At 40.6% G+C, this 15,604-nt stretch overlaps 1 protein-coding gene across 14 annotated transcripts in view; it reads right to left on the reverse strand.

The window, feature by feature from the left end:
* UMAD1 (UBAP1-MVB12-associated (UMA) domain containing 1) overlaps nt 1–15,604 on the reverse strand; it is a 164,542-nt gene that overhangs the window by 124,487 nt on the left and 24,451 nt on the right. Inside the window, exon 4 of one of the 14 annotated variants that reach the window (XM_089776693.1) lies at nt 2,596–2,726. The exons of the other annotated variants lie outside the window; for them this stretch is intronic. The gene's annotated coding sequence lies outside the window, so the exon portion shown is untranslated. The remainder of the gene's footprint in view (nt 1–2,595; nt 2,727–15,604) is intronic. 14 annotated transcript variants of the gene reach the window in all.

Below are 15,604 nucleotides of genomic sequence, written 5' to 3' on the forward strand. Positions count from 1 at the left end.
AGCTCGATGTGGAAATAAAGGTCTTTGAGGGAGAGGGTGGTATACCAATCCCCTGGATCCAGTTGTGGTAGTTTTACTCCTCGGCTGGTACGGAGTATTTACATTCCATCCTCTTTTGGAAGGAACAACCCCTTCATGAACCAGTAAGGCAGCCCTCGCTAGGACCCCGGAGAGGGTGTCTGGACTCCTCCACCTACTCTGTCTGGAGGCCCAGGTTTCCAGCCACCCACTTCACGAAGTCTTCATGTGCCTTATTATTGTCCTATGGGACTAGCAGAGATGCTGCCGCTATGGCTTCATTTGGAAGTGAGGAAGAGGTAGCCTGGGCAGATTATTCCTCCTCTAGTGGTGGGGATTAATCCTCCATTTCCTCTTGAATGGTAGGCTGCTCAGCCTACCCAAATCTGATACTGGCGTTTGTCTGGCAGGTGGTCCTAACTGAGCCTCAGAAATGTAAGGCTGTATGGAAAAACCTCACGTGGACCCAGGGCACCATTGCAAGGGCCACTGTGCCAGAGGCCATGGCAAAGGCTATATGGTCATTTGAATTACCTAGGTGAGTGGCCCATGGCATGGATTGCGCTGGTGGAAGGGAGGACCATTCCGAAAGGGTACTGGCCAACCTAACACAGGCGAAGGCCCAAGACAGGGAGCAAGTACTACAGCCCCCTCTAATACCGGGAACTGCAGGATGAGGGCAACTTCTGAAATCGCAAGGTGCATCCATAGTGGCAGGACAGGGACTGCTGGCAGTCTGCAGCCCTAATCCATGGTGGCAGGACAGGGACTGCTGGCAGTCTGCAGCCCTACTACATCCTGAACATCGCTGTGCCATAAGGTAGTTCTGGCATAGAGAACGGTGCCATTCACGTTGGAATCTGTCTGTGGAGTCAAGCATGGTGACCGACTAGTTCCAACATGCTTTGTTTGCCAATTCATTTTTAAATTGTAGGGCAGTTATCTGTTGATCATTATAAGACTATTAGATTATTCAAAACCAGACAAAAACAAAACAATAGATGAATGTATTAGATTTATATATTTCTACCCTATACTATCCTTAACAGTGATATATAAAGCATGGATATCCTCTCACTGGGCTTGACCCTGTTCCCATTCAACTCATTAACTTTTAAGATTAAAGATCAGGTCCATTGTAGATGCAAGGTAATGCAGCACTATGGCTATATAGCCAAAAGACAGACATGTTGCCTATACTTGTAGTAACTGCAAGTGGAAAGCCATCTAAGTGCATGCCGTTTGTATTGGTTATGCTCCTCTTTTGAAACTGGATAATTTCTCTTGTTTGACTTGTTTCTGATTTTTCCTCCAGGGAAGTAAAAGTCTTTTACCTTTGTTGTTATATTTCACTGTTGCTCTGGTAACTGCCTTACAAGGTGGTAACCATTCACATGAGACTTTGACTAGCCTACCTGAGTATTTCAATTTGACTTTAGCAAACAGCACACAGATACTAACAAATTATCTAAAATTTACATGGAGCAAATGTACATGAAAATGTATGCCTTTTTAAAAAATGTCTTGGAAAAGATCACAGCCACCAAAATTACTAGAAATGCTTTTTGGTAGCAGCATACTTACTACTTCCTCTGCATAGGATATACCCTTTTTCTTCCATTCCTGCTTATCCAAGTCTTAAAAAAAAAAAAGGAAGGTAAAGATGTTCAGTATGGCTTTGCTTATCAATTGTGAAATGGCACAATTTGGACCCCGTGATGAGTGTGAAATATAGATATCTATGTTCTTCCATGAATAGCCAATACTAGAATTGCAATCTTCATATTATGTCACGGGTGGGGAATCTTAGTCCCAGGGGCCGGATGTGGCCCTCAGCTTGCCTGGAACCAGTCCCCAAGGCTCATGGCCCCCCTCCCCAACATTGGGGAGCCTGCATTGGCATTCAAACACACAAAATCTAATAGACTGTTCCCACCTAGGCTCTGATATACAAGGGGAATGTGGGGCGTTTCTTTCTCTTCAGTCAGTGACCACATCAGTGAGGGTTTGGCGTTTTTTTAACTTTCAGAATTGCCCCTTAGAACTAATACTTATGTTTTTAATGTTGCTGCTTCTTTTACAACACAAAATTATTAGGACCAAAGCTTAAATACACAGATTTTTTATGTTTGACAATTCCAGCACACAAAATTTTTGAAAGACAAGGCAGCAGTTTCTTCTTCAAAGAAGTTCCCCCCAAAAATACATGAAACCTAGAACAAACATTCACAGAGAATACAGACTAGTATGAATCAAGTTCACAAATCAGCTCAAGTTAAAAATTCTAGCATACATATTTCCTAAAAGATTGCATCATCACACAGATTGAAGTCTCCCTAACTTTCTTTTGAAATGAATAGTCCCATACTTTAAAAGAATTAGACATTTTGTAACTACTACTTCTCCCCCCATCTATACACAAATATGTAAACTATTCTCATCTAACTTTATAATAGCTCAGAGGACTGGCAAAAACTGATTTAATGAATTGCTATTAAAACAAGTTCTTCACTAAGATATGTGTTTGTAAATGACTCAGTCAGTTGCAAAGCAATATAATTATGACCCAACAGTCACCTTTGCTGTTGTGAAGGTTTTAATTCATGAATTATAATACTCCATGAACTGCTTCAGTTTTGTGAAGCTTTGTAAAGTCTTCACACTGTAGTTGACAGATGATCTTCCTTTGTTAGCTACTTTGCTGTTTCCTGTTGTGAGAAATTAATTGACTGTTACTATTCAGGTCTTAACAAATGGCATTTCTACTGTCCTTTGCTAATTATGCTGTGCCTGTGTTTTACATAACATTTCACACTACATTTATTTTTCCACTTTGTATTTTAAGGCAGCTTATTTGTAAGAATGTGCATTTGTGATCACATTATCTTAACCTAACAGAGCAGATCTGATTGTGTTGTTTCCAAGCCAATTATTCACATACCTCTAACAAGCACACATGCAATACTGAATATTGGTATGAAGCATGAAAAATTAAATTGGTCTGACACGTGAAAACCAGTTGAAAAGGTTGCATATTTAAATGTAAAAAAATCAGATATTTTAATGCACACTGCATGTTGGGCCCATTAATGACATAGTAGGGACTATTGTCCCTGGGATGATTTTTTTAATTCACAACATTGCTTCAACTACTTCGGTTAAACAAGTTCAGCATGAAAGGAAGAACAAGTACCAGAATTGTGTTTTACACACACACACACACACACACTCCAATATAGATTGAGGTACATACAAAATATTTACAGTTAATTTTTCCTGAATATACTCAAATGATCAATGTATTTAATGCAATATATGAATAATATGGATTCTATTAATTCTACTTATCTTATTCTCTGTTAAACTTTATTTTATTGTACGTCTTGTTTTCTTAAAAATATTGAGCTGAAGATAAAATATTTGGAATTGCTGACAGTAGGAAAAATTCTTACAATGAAGGTGAGAAAAAAGAAAGGGAGGGAACCATTCCATGTTAGAATGCCAGGAAGAGCACAGAGGAAAGATACAACTTACGTAGTAATAAATGTTATCTGGATCTGGGAAATGAGAGTGCATTAGTTGTCCCATGAGGGAAAAAGATTATTAGCACATGGTGAAGGATAGAAGTCAGCAAAAGAAGGGGGAGAATTTGGACTTGCCATGGGAATTGTTTCAAGCATGCAATGGAAACTAGTGGTGGACATATTTCAGGTCTCACAGCAAATGGGAGGGTGCTTCCCAGTATAAAATAGTTGGATGTGGTAGCTTTGCTCAAGCTAGCAACACCAAAAATAATAGTGTGGGCACAGCAGCGTAGGCGGTGGCTCTGGCTGTCCACCTAAGTACATGCCCAAAGGAACACGGAAGTTTATATTTGGGTAAACAAACAAACAAATAGTCAAGTAGTCCTTTAAAGACTAACAAAATATGTAGATGGTACCATGAGCTTTCGTGGGCACAGTCCACTTCTTCAGATGACCAGAGTGTTGGATGTCCAGAACCAAAAATAAATAGGAAAATAGGAAGGGCGGGAGGAGGGAGAATAGGAGAGGGGGGAAAGAAGCAATGGGTATTATAAATATCAAAGGGAAAGCCGAGCTAATATGTAACAGGCAAAACTAATAGTAAATAAGCACCTAAAGACTGGATAGTTTAAAAAAAACAAAAAAAACAAAAAGGCAGATAAGAACCATTAGTTAGTCCAAGTCACGAGTTATGCTGATGTGACCACACTACTAAACTTAGAGTGCTAACTCAAGGGGTACGTCTAAACTAGATGACTCCATCGACAGAGCTATGTAGATTTGTTTGTTGGGCAAACGGAAATGAAGCCACGATTTAAATAATGGCGGCTTCATTTAAATTTAAATGAAGCCGCCATTATTTAAATCGTGGCTTCATTTCCCTTTGCCGATCAGCCTAATCTACATGGCTCCATCGATGGAGCCATGTAGTTTAGACACACCCAAGCAGAGCTAAGTGCATGCCTATCTACCCGTGGTGGAAGTAATGATCCCAAATGGTATTTAGACATACCCAAAAGGAGTAGCCACAGGTGAGATATGCTGTTAGATTGTTGAAAGATGGCTGGAGCCTTGTTTTTTAGAAAATATAGATGAAAAAGAATAGGAACGTGATTTAAGTCATATTACCAGCAACACATACCCACTACATTAACAAAGGCATGAAAACAAAGTGGGACTCCCCCACTAATGGGCCAGAATACCAGCAGATGGTTCTGAAGGACAATATTCCAAACCAGATAAAGACAATAAAGGAGGCAGATGTCACCTGATGATTACATAAGTATAATACACTTAAGGCTGCCACAGAAACTCCATTCAACAGTGTTCCTTTGCCATCTCTTCCTACTACCTCTCATAACAGTTTTCAGGAAAATGTCTGACCATAATTACATCAACATGCCGGCAAACACGAACACTCAATGCATAAGCCAGAGAGCCTCTGTTTTTGCACGTTAGTTACAAAAGATAGTCTTTGTGTAATTTAGTTCAAAGTTTGTCTGCTTTGAAAATATTTGAAATTTTTAAAATACTTTTATACAACCTAACATACAAAGACATCAAAGCAAACAACCCGGAAGTGTAGAATACTGCAGTAAGCAAATTGACAAACAACATGCGGTACTGAAAAGTAGGAGACTTCTCACATCCAGATAACCTAAGAGCATGTATTGGAATTTCTGTTGTAATATGTATGGCGGAAAGGCAGAATTAATTTTGTGCATTCAAACATTAAGCTTTGAATTTCTGAATTCAGTCCTCATTCTGCACAGACCACAGTTGACAAAGGCCAAGGGGTACCTAGCAATGATATGAATAATCTGGGCACTTAAAATTAAGACATACCCATCTGCAAAAGTTTAACTAGACTGAAAGTAGTACAGTTTAAACACACATTCCCACAGATACATTTATAAGTACAGTCTATAGGAATCCTTGAGGTAACAACTTTACACTCCCTATTTGAATCTCAACCCCCAAAACTGGTTTACTTGGGATCTTTTGCAATTTAAACCTTACATTTTAGTCACTTAATTTGATACTGATTTAAGTCGCTTTAATGTCTTTAATCACTTTTAAACTCCAGAAAACATTACCCAAAAAATCTCCACTATTTAGGAATACAAGAGAAGATGGCTACATTCAATAAGCAGGTTAAAATGGCACTTGAAAAGTGGGTGGAGGGCAGAAAATGCTTTTTTGCATCTGTTTATTGTATAAAAAGCAAACAAATGTCTGAGAGATTCTCTTTTGCTGAAATGAAGTCTGCTTGGTATTTTACATTTCAAATTCAGGCAATGTATGTCCCATAAAATGCTGAACTGAAAACCAGTAAAACTACACATCACAAGTGGTAGTTATGAAAGAGATAGAAAATTCATTAATGGCATTTACAACACTTCACGAATTGGCAGTGGTGGATTTAGCACAGTAGTCAATGAGAAGATGCCTTAACATCCAACAAACGACAGCTTCCTAGGGCATGAAGTCTTTGGGTAACCCATAGTTTGAGATGTATGTACTCCAGAGTTTGGAGCACGATAGATTAATTCTTTTCACTGTTTCTGAACCATCAAAAAGGACACGTTTTGGAGACATTAACCTCTCTACAAAGAGGACAGTCTGGCTTGTTTTATAGATTTGTTGACAAAATTAGTCTCAATTCCGCAAGGATTGCCTACGTGGCATATTGGTTACATAGTGATCATCATTTATTCAGTAACAATCTTATTACCTTATGCTTTAAATATATTTGTTAAATATTTGACTGGCATTATTTTAGCCCTGTCCCCCTCATCCTACATACAAAGTTCCAGATCAAGTTCAAGTCTTGATACTTCTACCTATGTAAATAAATTTCCCTTTTATTTTGTTTTTGCCTTTCCAGACTTCCAAGGCCCTTCTTTAGGCCTTTATCTTGCATCTTGATTACCGTAATCAGTCTCTGACCTTGACACCAATCATATAATTCCCCTTTAAAGAATTCAGAATGGCTCCGTCAAGATCAGCTTTCAAGCTCTTTGCTCTGCCATCATCTTGTCATCTTTTGCACTCCACAGTTCTTTGCACACTACTACTGTATCAAGCAGAAACTCCTTACCGTTGCCTTTAGCGACCATTCATCATTTAGCCCATCCTATTTATTAAGTCTACCAGCTTATCTGGCTGCTGACTGCCATTTTTCCTTTGTTAGCAAACAGCCTCCATTACCTGCTTCTTCCTCAAGCATCTCCACACTTCCTCCTGCCCCCATGTATGGGGGGGGGGGGGGGGGAGAGGAGAAGAACCCTCAGTCAAAAACATAAGTCATAAAGACACTGACAAAAGCGGCAAGGAGTCCTGTGGCACCTTATAGACTAACTGAAGTGTAGGCGCATAAGCTTTCGTGGGCAAAGACCCACTTCGTCAGATGCATGTAGTGGAAATTTCCAGAGGCAGGTATAAATATGCAGGCCAGAATTGGGCAAGAGATGACGAGGTGGATCCAATCAAGGAGGATGAGGCCCACTTCTAGTAGCTGTACACACCTCCAGATCAGCTACTAGAAGTGGGCCTCATCCTCCTTGATTGGATCCACCTCGTCATCTCTTGCCCAATTCTGGCCTGCATATTTATACCTGCCTCTGGAAATTTCCACTACATGCATCTGACGAAGTGGGTCTTTGCCCACGAAAGCTTATGCGCCTACACTTCAGTTAGTCTATAAGGTGCCACAGGACTCCTTGCCGCTTTTGCAGATTCAGACTAACAGAGCTACCCCTCTGATAAAAGACACTGACATCCTTCAAGATCTCAAAACACTCCTCCTGCAACGTATACAGTGAACAGCAGTCTCATAATAGATCGGCAGGCACTGGATTGTTAATACTATAGCATGTGCACAATTCTTAGCCAACTATTTTTGTTGGTCTTATGCAGTCTCCCTTACCATTGACTTCAGCTCACTGTCTCATGCACCTAAGCCAAGCCTTGTCTTTTAGACTGCAAACTCTTTGGCCAAGGATGATCGTTTTTCATATTCCTTTATGGCACCTGGCAAGGTCAGCTGGGGCTTCACCAAGACCAGGAAGTAGTTCTGTCACTGCCTGCTCTGCAGCTCTGGGTGCTTCTGTGCTGTGCATTTTTGCTTCAGAGCTTTGACACCAGCAGCATGTTCACAGCACAAAGGCTTCACCCCACCTTTCAGCAGCTTGGTTATTCCACACCAACATACCTTTCATTCCCAAATGTCCACAAAGCTGTCACTGGATACTCACAGAAGCTGTTCAGTTTGCTGGTTTCAAATAGAGAATGTATACCAAACTGTTAGTTTAACTGGGAATGCCACCCTTTAGTCTAATATACAGCACGGAGATGTAATAAAACAAGAATAAGTTTGTTAACAAAGGGCAGATTTTAATCAATAAGCATAGAAGATACAGGAAGGTTTTCACTAGAATGGGTAATATAGCAAATTATAATCTTTGTCTAAGCAAGTTTCTTACCTACAGTCAGTTCCAATTACTTTTAGTTGTCAGGACAAGGGGAGCCACTTTCCATGAACTCAGCAGATGCTGCTACTCCTTTGTCCTTTACATGATGGATGCCAAAATGGCTCTTCCCTTCTGTTTCTCAAAGTCTATCATTTCTGTTTCAAGAGTCAGGGGAGCTTTATCCTGTCATGATTGTTAAGCTCCCTCCCTTAGCTTGATAGCTAGATTGGTCTTATATGCATATATACTTTTCACTGTCCTCCGAAGAATTCCCTAGCTCCATTTGCATTGCAGATACAGGTACAGGAAAACAGGCACAACAGTCCTCTGCTTCGGAAAAGTTGATCTTATCCACTGTTTGCAAGATACCCTTTAAGAACAGGTTTCCAGCACACATCTATAATTCTTCATATACCATTACACACACCACACAATAAATATTAATGATGTATATTGTTAATGGGTTTGCATATACCTTGCATGATCCCTTCGAGATACAGATTATGATTGAGTCTATTGGGACAATGACTGTGAAAGGCCTGATGTGAGATTTTATGGTATGTCCTCTGCCACTGGGCACTAAAGGACTCCCTGGCTCACACTAGCATAACAGGGCCCCCTGACCTGGTCAAAGCACTACCACAATAGAAATGTTAAACAACCAACAACAACAATCCTTAGACATCTGGCAGAAATGAAGGCTGACAAATAGCTTTTATTACAAACAAGGTTAAGAATAAAGGGGGGGGGGGGGGAAGGAATGCAATTACTGTGATAAAGATTTTAGGCACACACTTTCCGAATCTCATTTGCTCCTTTTCTGTCAATCTTGCAGCTATCCTACTTAAGACTTTAATATAACAGTGTCTATTGAGAAAAGCAAATCAGTTTGTTATTTTTTCAAATCTATTACTTTCAAACACACAGTTTCAATCGACCATATTCTCGGTTATAGGATACAAAATCCTGAGCAGGTGTTTTACTTCTGTAAAGATCTCAGGATTGGGATGTCAAAGTACATAAGAACATAAGAATGGCCGTACTGGGTCAGACCAATGGTCCATCTAGCCCAGTAGCCTGTCTACCGACAGTGGCCAGCACCATGTGCCCCAGAGAGGGTGGGCTGAAGACAATGATCAAGCAATTTGTCTCCTGCCATCCCTCTCCTGCCTCTGACAAACAAAGGCCAAGGACACCATTTTATCCCCATGTTCTTTTATTCTCAGCAGGAGAATTCATGTAAGGAATAATCATTCTTACACTATGCCTCACATTACTGCATTAAACTGAAATTTAGTTAATCTACTACTAGGAGTCACTTAATATGCCATTAATTCTGTGGCTACTGATAATACTATAATTGGAACTATAAAAACTGTTATGAACTGGGCATGTGTTTATGAAACATTTACACAAAACAAACATTCATTTATTGTTTGACCTATGCCAGGCAAAAACATTGCATACACAGTTAAGTTTTTTAAAAAAATAAGTCTTGAAGTAGCTTGTATTGTACAAAGCATACATTTTTCACATATATATTATTTCTTAGTGAGCTAAAAATTTTGACAGCTTTTCAAAAATAAACAGAAGCTGGAGGAGGCAATATTTTCTATTGGACCAACTTCTGTTAAAGAGAGAAGTTTTCAAGCTTACACAGTGCTCCTCTTCAGGTATGGACTGTGGGTGTGGGGGGGGGGGGGGAGATCCAATGGATATAGTGTATTTAGATTTTCAGAAACCTTTGACAAAGTCCCTCATCAAAGACTCTTAAGCGAAGTACACTGTCATGGGATAAAAGAGAAGGCCCTTGTGTGAAATGGTAATTGGATTAAAAAATAGGAAACAAAGAATAGAAATAAATGGTCACATCTTGAATACTGAATGCATGTGTGGTCACCCCATCTCAAAAAATATATTAGAATTGGGGAAAGGTTCAGAAGAGGGAGCAAGAAAAATTTAGAGGTATGGAACAGCTGCCATATGGAGAGAGATGAATAAGACTGGATTTTTTGAGGTTGGGAAACAGGTGGCTAACATTGGATATTAAACACAAAAACCAAAGGAGGCACTGTTTTACACAATGCCTAGTCAAGGTGTGGAACTTCTTGCCAGAGAATACTGTGAAGGATAAGACTGTAACAGGGTTCAAACTAGAACTAGATAAGTATATGGAGGATAGGTACACCAATGGCTATTAGCTAGGGTGAACAGAGATGGCATCCCTAGCCTGTGCTGGCCAGAAACAGACTGAGACAGGAGATGAATCACCTGGGGGTTTTCCCCAATCTTGGCCAGGATTAGGCAACTACAAATAGTGGATGGACCATATGAGTGGCCCTCCTTTACTTCAGTGCCACCTGCAGCCACTGTCTGCTCACACTCTCTCACATACCTCTTGTGCACTGGGATCAGAGCCCACACTTATCTGCTCCTCCCCCACTGCCAGCACTTTCTGTCCCTGCTCCTCCCTCTCCCTCCCAGAGCTGGAATGCTGTGAACAACTGATTTGTGGTATTCCAGCTCTGGGAGGGAGGGAGAAAGTGCAAGGACAGACCGTGAATCACGCTATTCATGGATCCTCCAAAATTGCTGGGAGGAAATTGGAGGCACAGGAAGTGCAGGGCTCCAGTGCCGCAGTGTGCAAGGTGTCGGAGAGGATGGTAGATAGGGGTTCTACAGGCCTCAGATGGAGCCCCAGTGGGCCGCATGCTGACTAAGAGTTGTAGGCTGCCCAACACTCCTCTGGGGCACATGGCACTAGCCACTCTAAGACGACGGGATAATGGAATAGATACTCCTGTGGTCTGAGCCAGTATAGGAATTTATTATATATATATATATATATAAAATGGTCAGACTTCCTAATGGTGAAACCTCTGGAGATAATGACATTTTCTTCCTTGCATTTGCTCAGGAAGTAGAAGTTACTGTTAAGTTTTGCTTTATTTTTCTTTATGTTCTGGAGTTTCCGTTTCAGATGTCAAAGACTGGTGTATTTCATTGTTATATGAAGTACTGTTGTAACTTCACTGGTCCGAAGGTATTAGGGAGATCACGTGGGTGAGGTAATAACTGAAGAGTTCTTCAAAGTCTGGGCTCTGTGTAAGCTCAAAAAAGCTTGTTTCTCTCAAACAGAAATTGGTCCAATAAAATTCATCTCATTTCTCTTATCCTAGAATCAATCATTAGTTAGGATGTTTGGATAAACACCCTTTCTACATAACGAGTGGAGACAATGCAGGGCAAATAAAACTGCTTGAAACTATTTTGAACTGACATGTGGATGTTCCCCCTTGAAAGACTTACGAATAGAGTTTTGTGAAATTTGAATACAAGATTGGACTGAAGACCAGAGATATACTGATTAAAGTAGCACATTACATATATTTCAAGTACCTATTAAAAACCTCAAAACAAGTTTCAAGGAATGAACTTTCACTTAATATGAAGGGAAAAAAAACCCTATCCATTGCTGTAGAGTCTGACAAATATTAAAAGAGTCCACATAAATCCCACAATTGTTCTGACTACCACAAATAAATCAAAATTAATCAGGCAAAATATTAATCAATTTTTTTTAAATGAAAAAGAATGTCCAAGCCACTATACATACACATGGTCTCATGTTTGTCAAAAGGTCTTAAATTTACACTGCAACATAAATAACATTTTTTTAAAATGAAATGAACATGTGAGTTACATCCTTGAAAAAGAAAGTATCTTTCCTGGCATTTAAGGAATATTATTTACATTAGAAAATGACCCCTCCCCCCAACAAAATTAATCTACTGCAGTTATGCATTTGTAAAATTTTAATTTTTGCAGTTTTCTTTACGGTGTACTTTAACTGCTACTTTTAAATAAATTTGCAAGTTAATAATGAAGAATGGTGAAAAATATGCAATTTAACTAAGTGTGCACAACCTTTACAGATGGATAACGAACTGGTTTTGGAATTAATTCTGCATCAGAGTTTTAAAATTATATTATAGTCAAGCAGAAGCCCTGATAAAGAGTTAATCTCTATCTTCACTTTAAGAGATTGATATTCTAAAAGCTACAAAATCCATGGACTTGGATTGTCTTGAAGTACACTAACATCATGGGACCACAGGGTGGGGATCAACAGTCCAAATCTGGAGTTTCAGAGAAACAAAGCATTTTACCAAAAAAAACCAACAAAACAAAAAAAAAAAAAAAAAAAACCACAACAACAACAACAACAACAACAACAAAAAAAAAAAAAAAAACACACACCACACACACCTCTTGGTTCTTCTGACTTTTTGTGCACATTTTCTATTCATACTATGGCTCTGATCCTCCCCAAACCTCTCATGCTACATATTTATATTTGCTGGTTCACAGTGCCCACTGCTCCTTCAAGAGGGAGGCATCATGCTACAGAAGTTTCTCATGTTTGTTTGGAACTGCTCATCAGCCTTAGCCAGAAAGAGAATGAAATATGAATCAACAGTAACAGAGGCCTGATCAACCCTATGAGTTTAGACTGAATTTAGCTACTTAAGATAGATTTTCTAAATGATGCATCCACGCTATCAAGCCTGTTGCGTCTACTGAGTGACAGTAGAGCTGCCAGGGAGCAACAAGTGAGGAGGCAAGAGACCCTCTGCCTCCCTGACATCTATGATTGAGTGCCTAGCTACATGTCTGAAGAGGGACTCCTCCAAGAACTCTGTCCTCTCCAATGACAACACTAGTCCCTCCTCCTCCAGCCCTGTTCCTCTCCCAGGGTCACCAGGGCCCCAGGACACAGGAGAGGATCTCAAGGGCAGTGGTACTCTCCAGGACCTTTGGAAGCAGAAAGCAGTCTCTTGAATTCTTGAGCCCTCCAACCCCTTCAGGTTCTCACTTTTCATTTCCCAGCTTTTTCATTTCCCAGCTTTCTCCCCCCAAATAAACACTCATGTTCTTTGAAAAATTGTCTATTGTTTAAACTGCAGGGGCAATTTGTTAAAAGCCGCATAGAAAAGTCTCAACTGGCCATTCATAAAACTGTCCTTCAAAGCCTCTCTGATTGCACTGCTCCACACTGCGCTCTCCTAATCACCTTAGTGTCCAGTTGTTCCAGCTGGTGGATCATGACATCAGCATGGGATGATTGGGAAAGGTGCATGACACATGCATCTCAGGTACATCTAGACTGCAGGAATTTGTTGGCAGAGGCAATGCGAATAAAACACTCATTAACATTTCTCACGCTGTCATTTGCATAGTCTCTTCTAATCCTTTTTGCGGAAGAGGTTTCTGCGCAAAAAAAAAAAAAAAGCAGTGAAGATGGGGCCATTTTGTGTTAAAAAGCCCCTTTTGCGCAAGGTTCTGTATACCTCCTTTTTTGAGGCATAAGAGATCTTGCACAAAAGGGTTTTGTGCGCAAAATGGTCCCATCTACACTGCTTTTTTTAAGCAAAAACCTCTTCCACAAAAAGGATCGGGAGACTATGCAAATGACAGCGTGAAAAATGCAAATGAGTGCTTTATTTGCATTGCCTCTGCCGACGAATTCCTGCAGTCTAGACATAGCCTCAGAGATCTTGACACATTCCAGCTCTCTGCTTCAGCCCTCCCACCCTGCCAGAAAGTCTCCCCTTTGCTCTCTCACAGATTATGGAGCACACAAGAGGCTGACACCACAAAGGGAATGTTTCAGTTGCTGAGATCTAACCAAGTCAGGAAGCTCCTAAACCTACCTTTTAAAACATTCAAAAGCACATTCAACCACTATTCTGCACTTACTCAGCCTGCAGTTGAATTGTCCAAGCTGCCCATGTATGGCTTCATGAGCTATGGAAGCAAAATGTAGGCTGGGTCACCAAAAATCACAACAGGCATTTCCACCTCTCTTCTTCTGATGCTTCTTTTTACCATGCATCTTTCAGAAGAGGCAGCAGTTCCTAGAGATGCATGTGTCTTGCACCTTTCCCAATCATCCCATGCTGATGTCATGATCCACCAGAGCCTGCAGCGCCTTTAAGAAGTATCCCTTGCTGTTGATGTCCTCCTTGGCAAGGTGCTCGGGGGCCAAGATAGGGATGCATGTTTCGTTTATTGCTCCACCACAGTTAGGGAACCTCATCACAGCAATGCATTCATATAGTATCCATATTTCCCAGAGTCACAGCCCTCCATAGCAAAATGGTATTTATGGCCATGGCTACTTGTGTAATATACAGTAGGGTTGTCATCTCCCCACCCGAAATTGATTCCCAACTGAAAGGTACCTTTCTGGTGTTGCAAGCTTCCAGGGGGCTATTGCCATGTGCTTCTACAAGGTAAGAGTGGGTCTCATTCAGGTATTCTGGAACCTCAAGGCAGGGGAAAGCCATTTGCAAAGTTCCAAGAACACTGCCTTGAGCATTCGGAAGTTTTGCAGCCACTGCTGATCATCCCATGTCCGCATCACAATGCAGTCCGAACAGTCGATGCTTGTGTCTCAGTGCCAGAACTGGTGTTGCACTTCGGACACAGAACAGATGGTTGCACTTGCATCAGCACCAGTACCTCCATGCCAAGCTTCATCCTCCTCCACTTCCTGGCAGAGTGACATTGCAGGCTCTCAAAGTAGTGCACCATTAGCAAGCACATGGCTTCCCATTGATCTCACACAAGTGGATAGGGACTAGATGAGTGCATTCTGGGACCCTGATAACATGAGCCCATAACCACCGGCTGCACAGTTTTGGTCCCAGTGGACACCAGGAGCATAGCCCGGAATGTAAAACTACCCATGGTGCACTGCTTCAGGTCAACAGTAGGCTCCCTAATGGGGACGTGTGACTTCGGACTATATTGGTTTCTTCCCTGCAGTGAGGACACAGACCTTCAACTTTGCAAAAATCAGGTGCCCAGAAGTCAACCATATTAGATTTGACCTTACCTCATAGTGTAGACATTGCCTCAAAATCTAGCAGTCTATATTTGCTGGTTTTCAGAAATTTGAACATAGCTGAACTTGACAGGACAAGAGACACCACTGGGTACCTTTAACTCTGCATTAATGAAGTTCTGGGGCAACTAAAATAAACAGATGAATTATTAGCAAATGTGTTCAGAGATGAACACCAAACAGGTTACTTAAAATCTATTGTAAAAATGCTGCACACAAGATATCACTAATTCGTCAAGTTCTAAACTGCCTTAATTTATCGTAGAAGTCAAAGAATTTAACTACATGAGTCAGGGAGGACTTTTCAGCCCCCCATATGATTATTTTATCAAAAGTCTCTCCAGATTCACTACCTCAATATTAGCCATTTGCTCAAAATGTGTTGCCTTTGTGTCACAAGATTTTAAAAGTAAGATCTTGCCCTAAGTGGTGAATAGACAGATCACTGCACAGAACCCCAATCGAGTTACCGGGATGTACATTAGCACAGTTTACATCAGGATCATGGTTTAAGTGCCATCTCTCTAGTTTTGCCCATTGGTTTTACTGCAGTGGAACATAAAAATACTAAAATCGAGCCAGACAAAGAAACTAGATCACAGCACTGTTAGCTTTACTGAGCCACTGTACTATATGAAGTGCATGAAACCAGTTCTGTCATCAAATATTCAAAATATATT

The sequence above is a fragment of the Pelodiscus sinensis genome, chromosome 2 (assembly GCF_052426305.1).
Source record: "Pelodiscus sinensis isolate ZL-2025 chromosome 2, ASM5242630v1, whole genome shotgun sequence".
Classification (NCBI taxonomy): Eukaryota; Metazoa; Chordata; order Testudines; family Trionychidae; genus Pelodiscus; species Pelodiscus sinensis.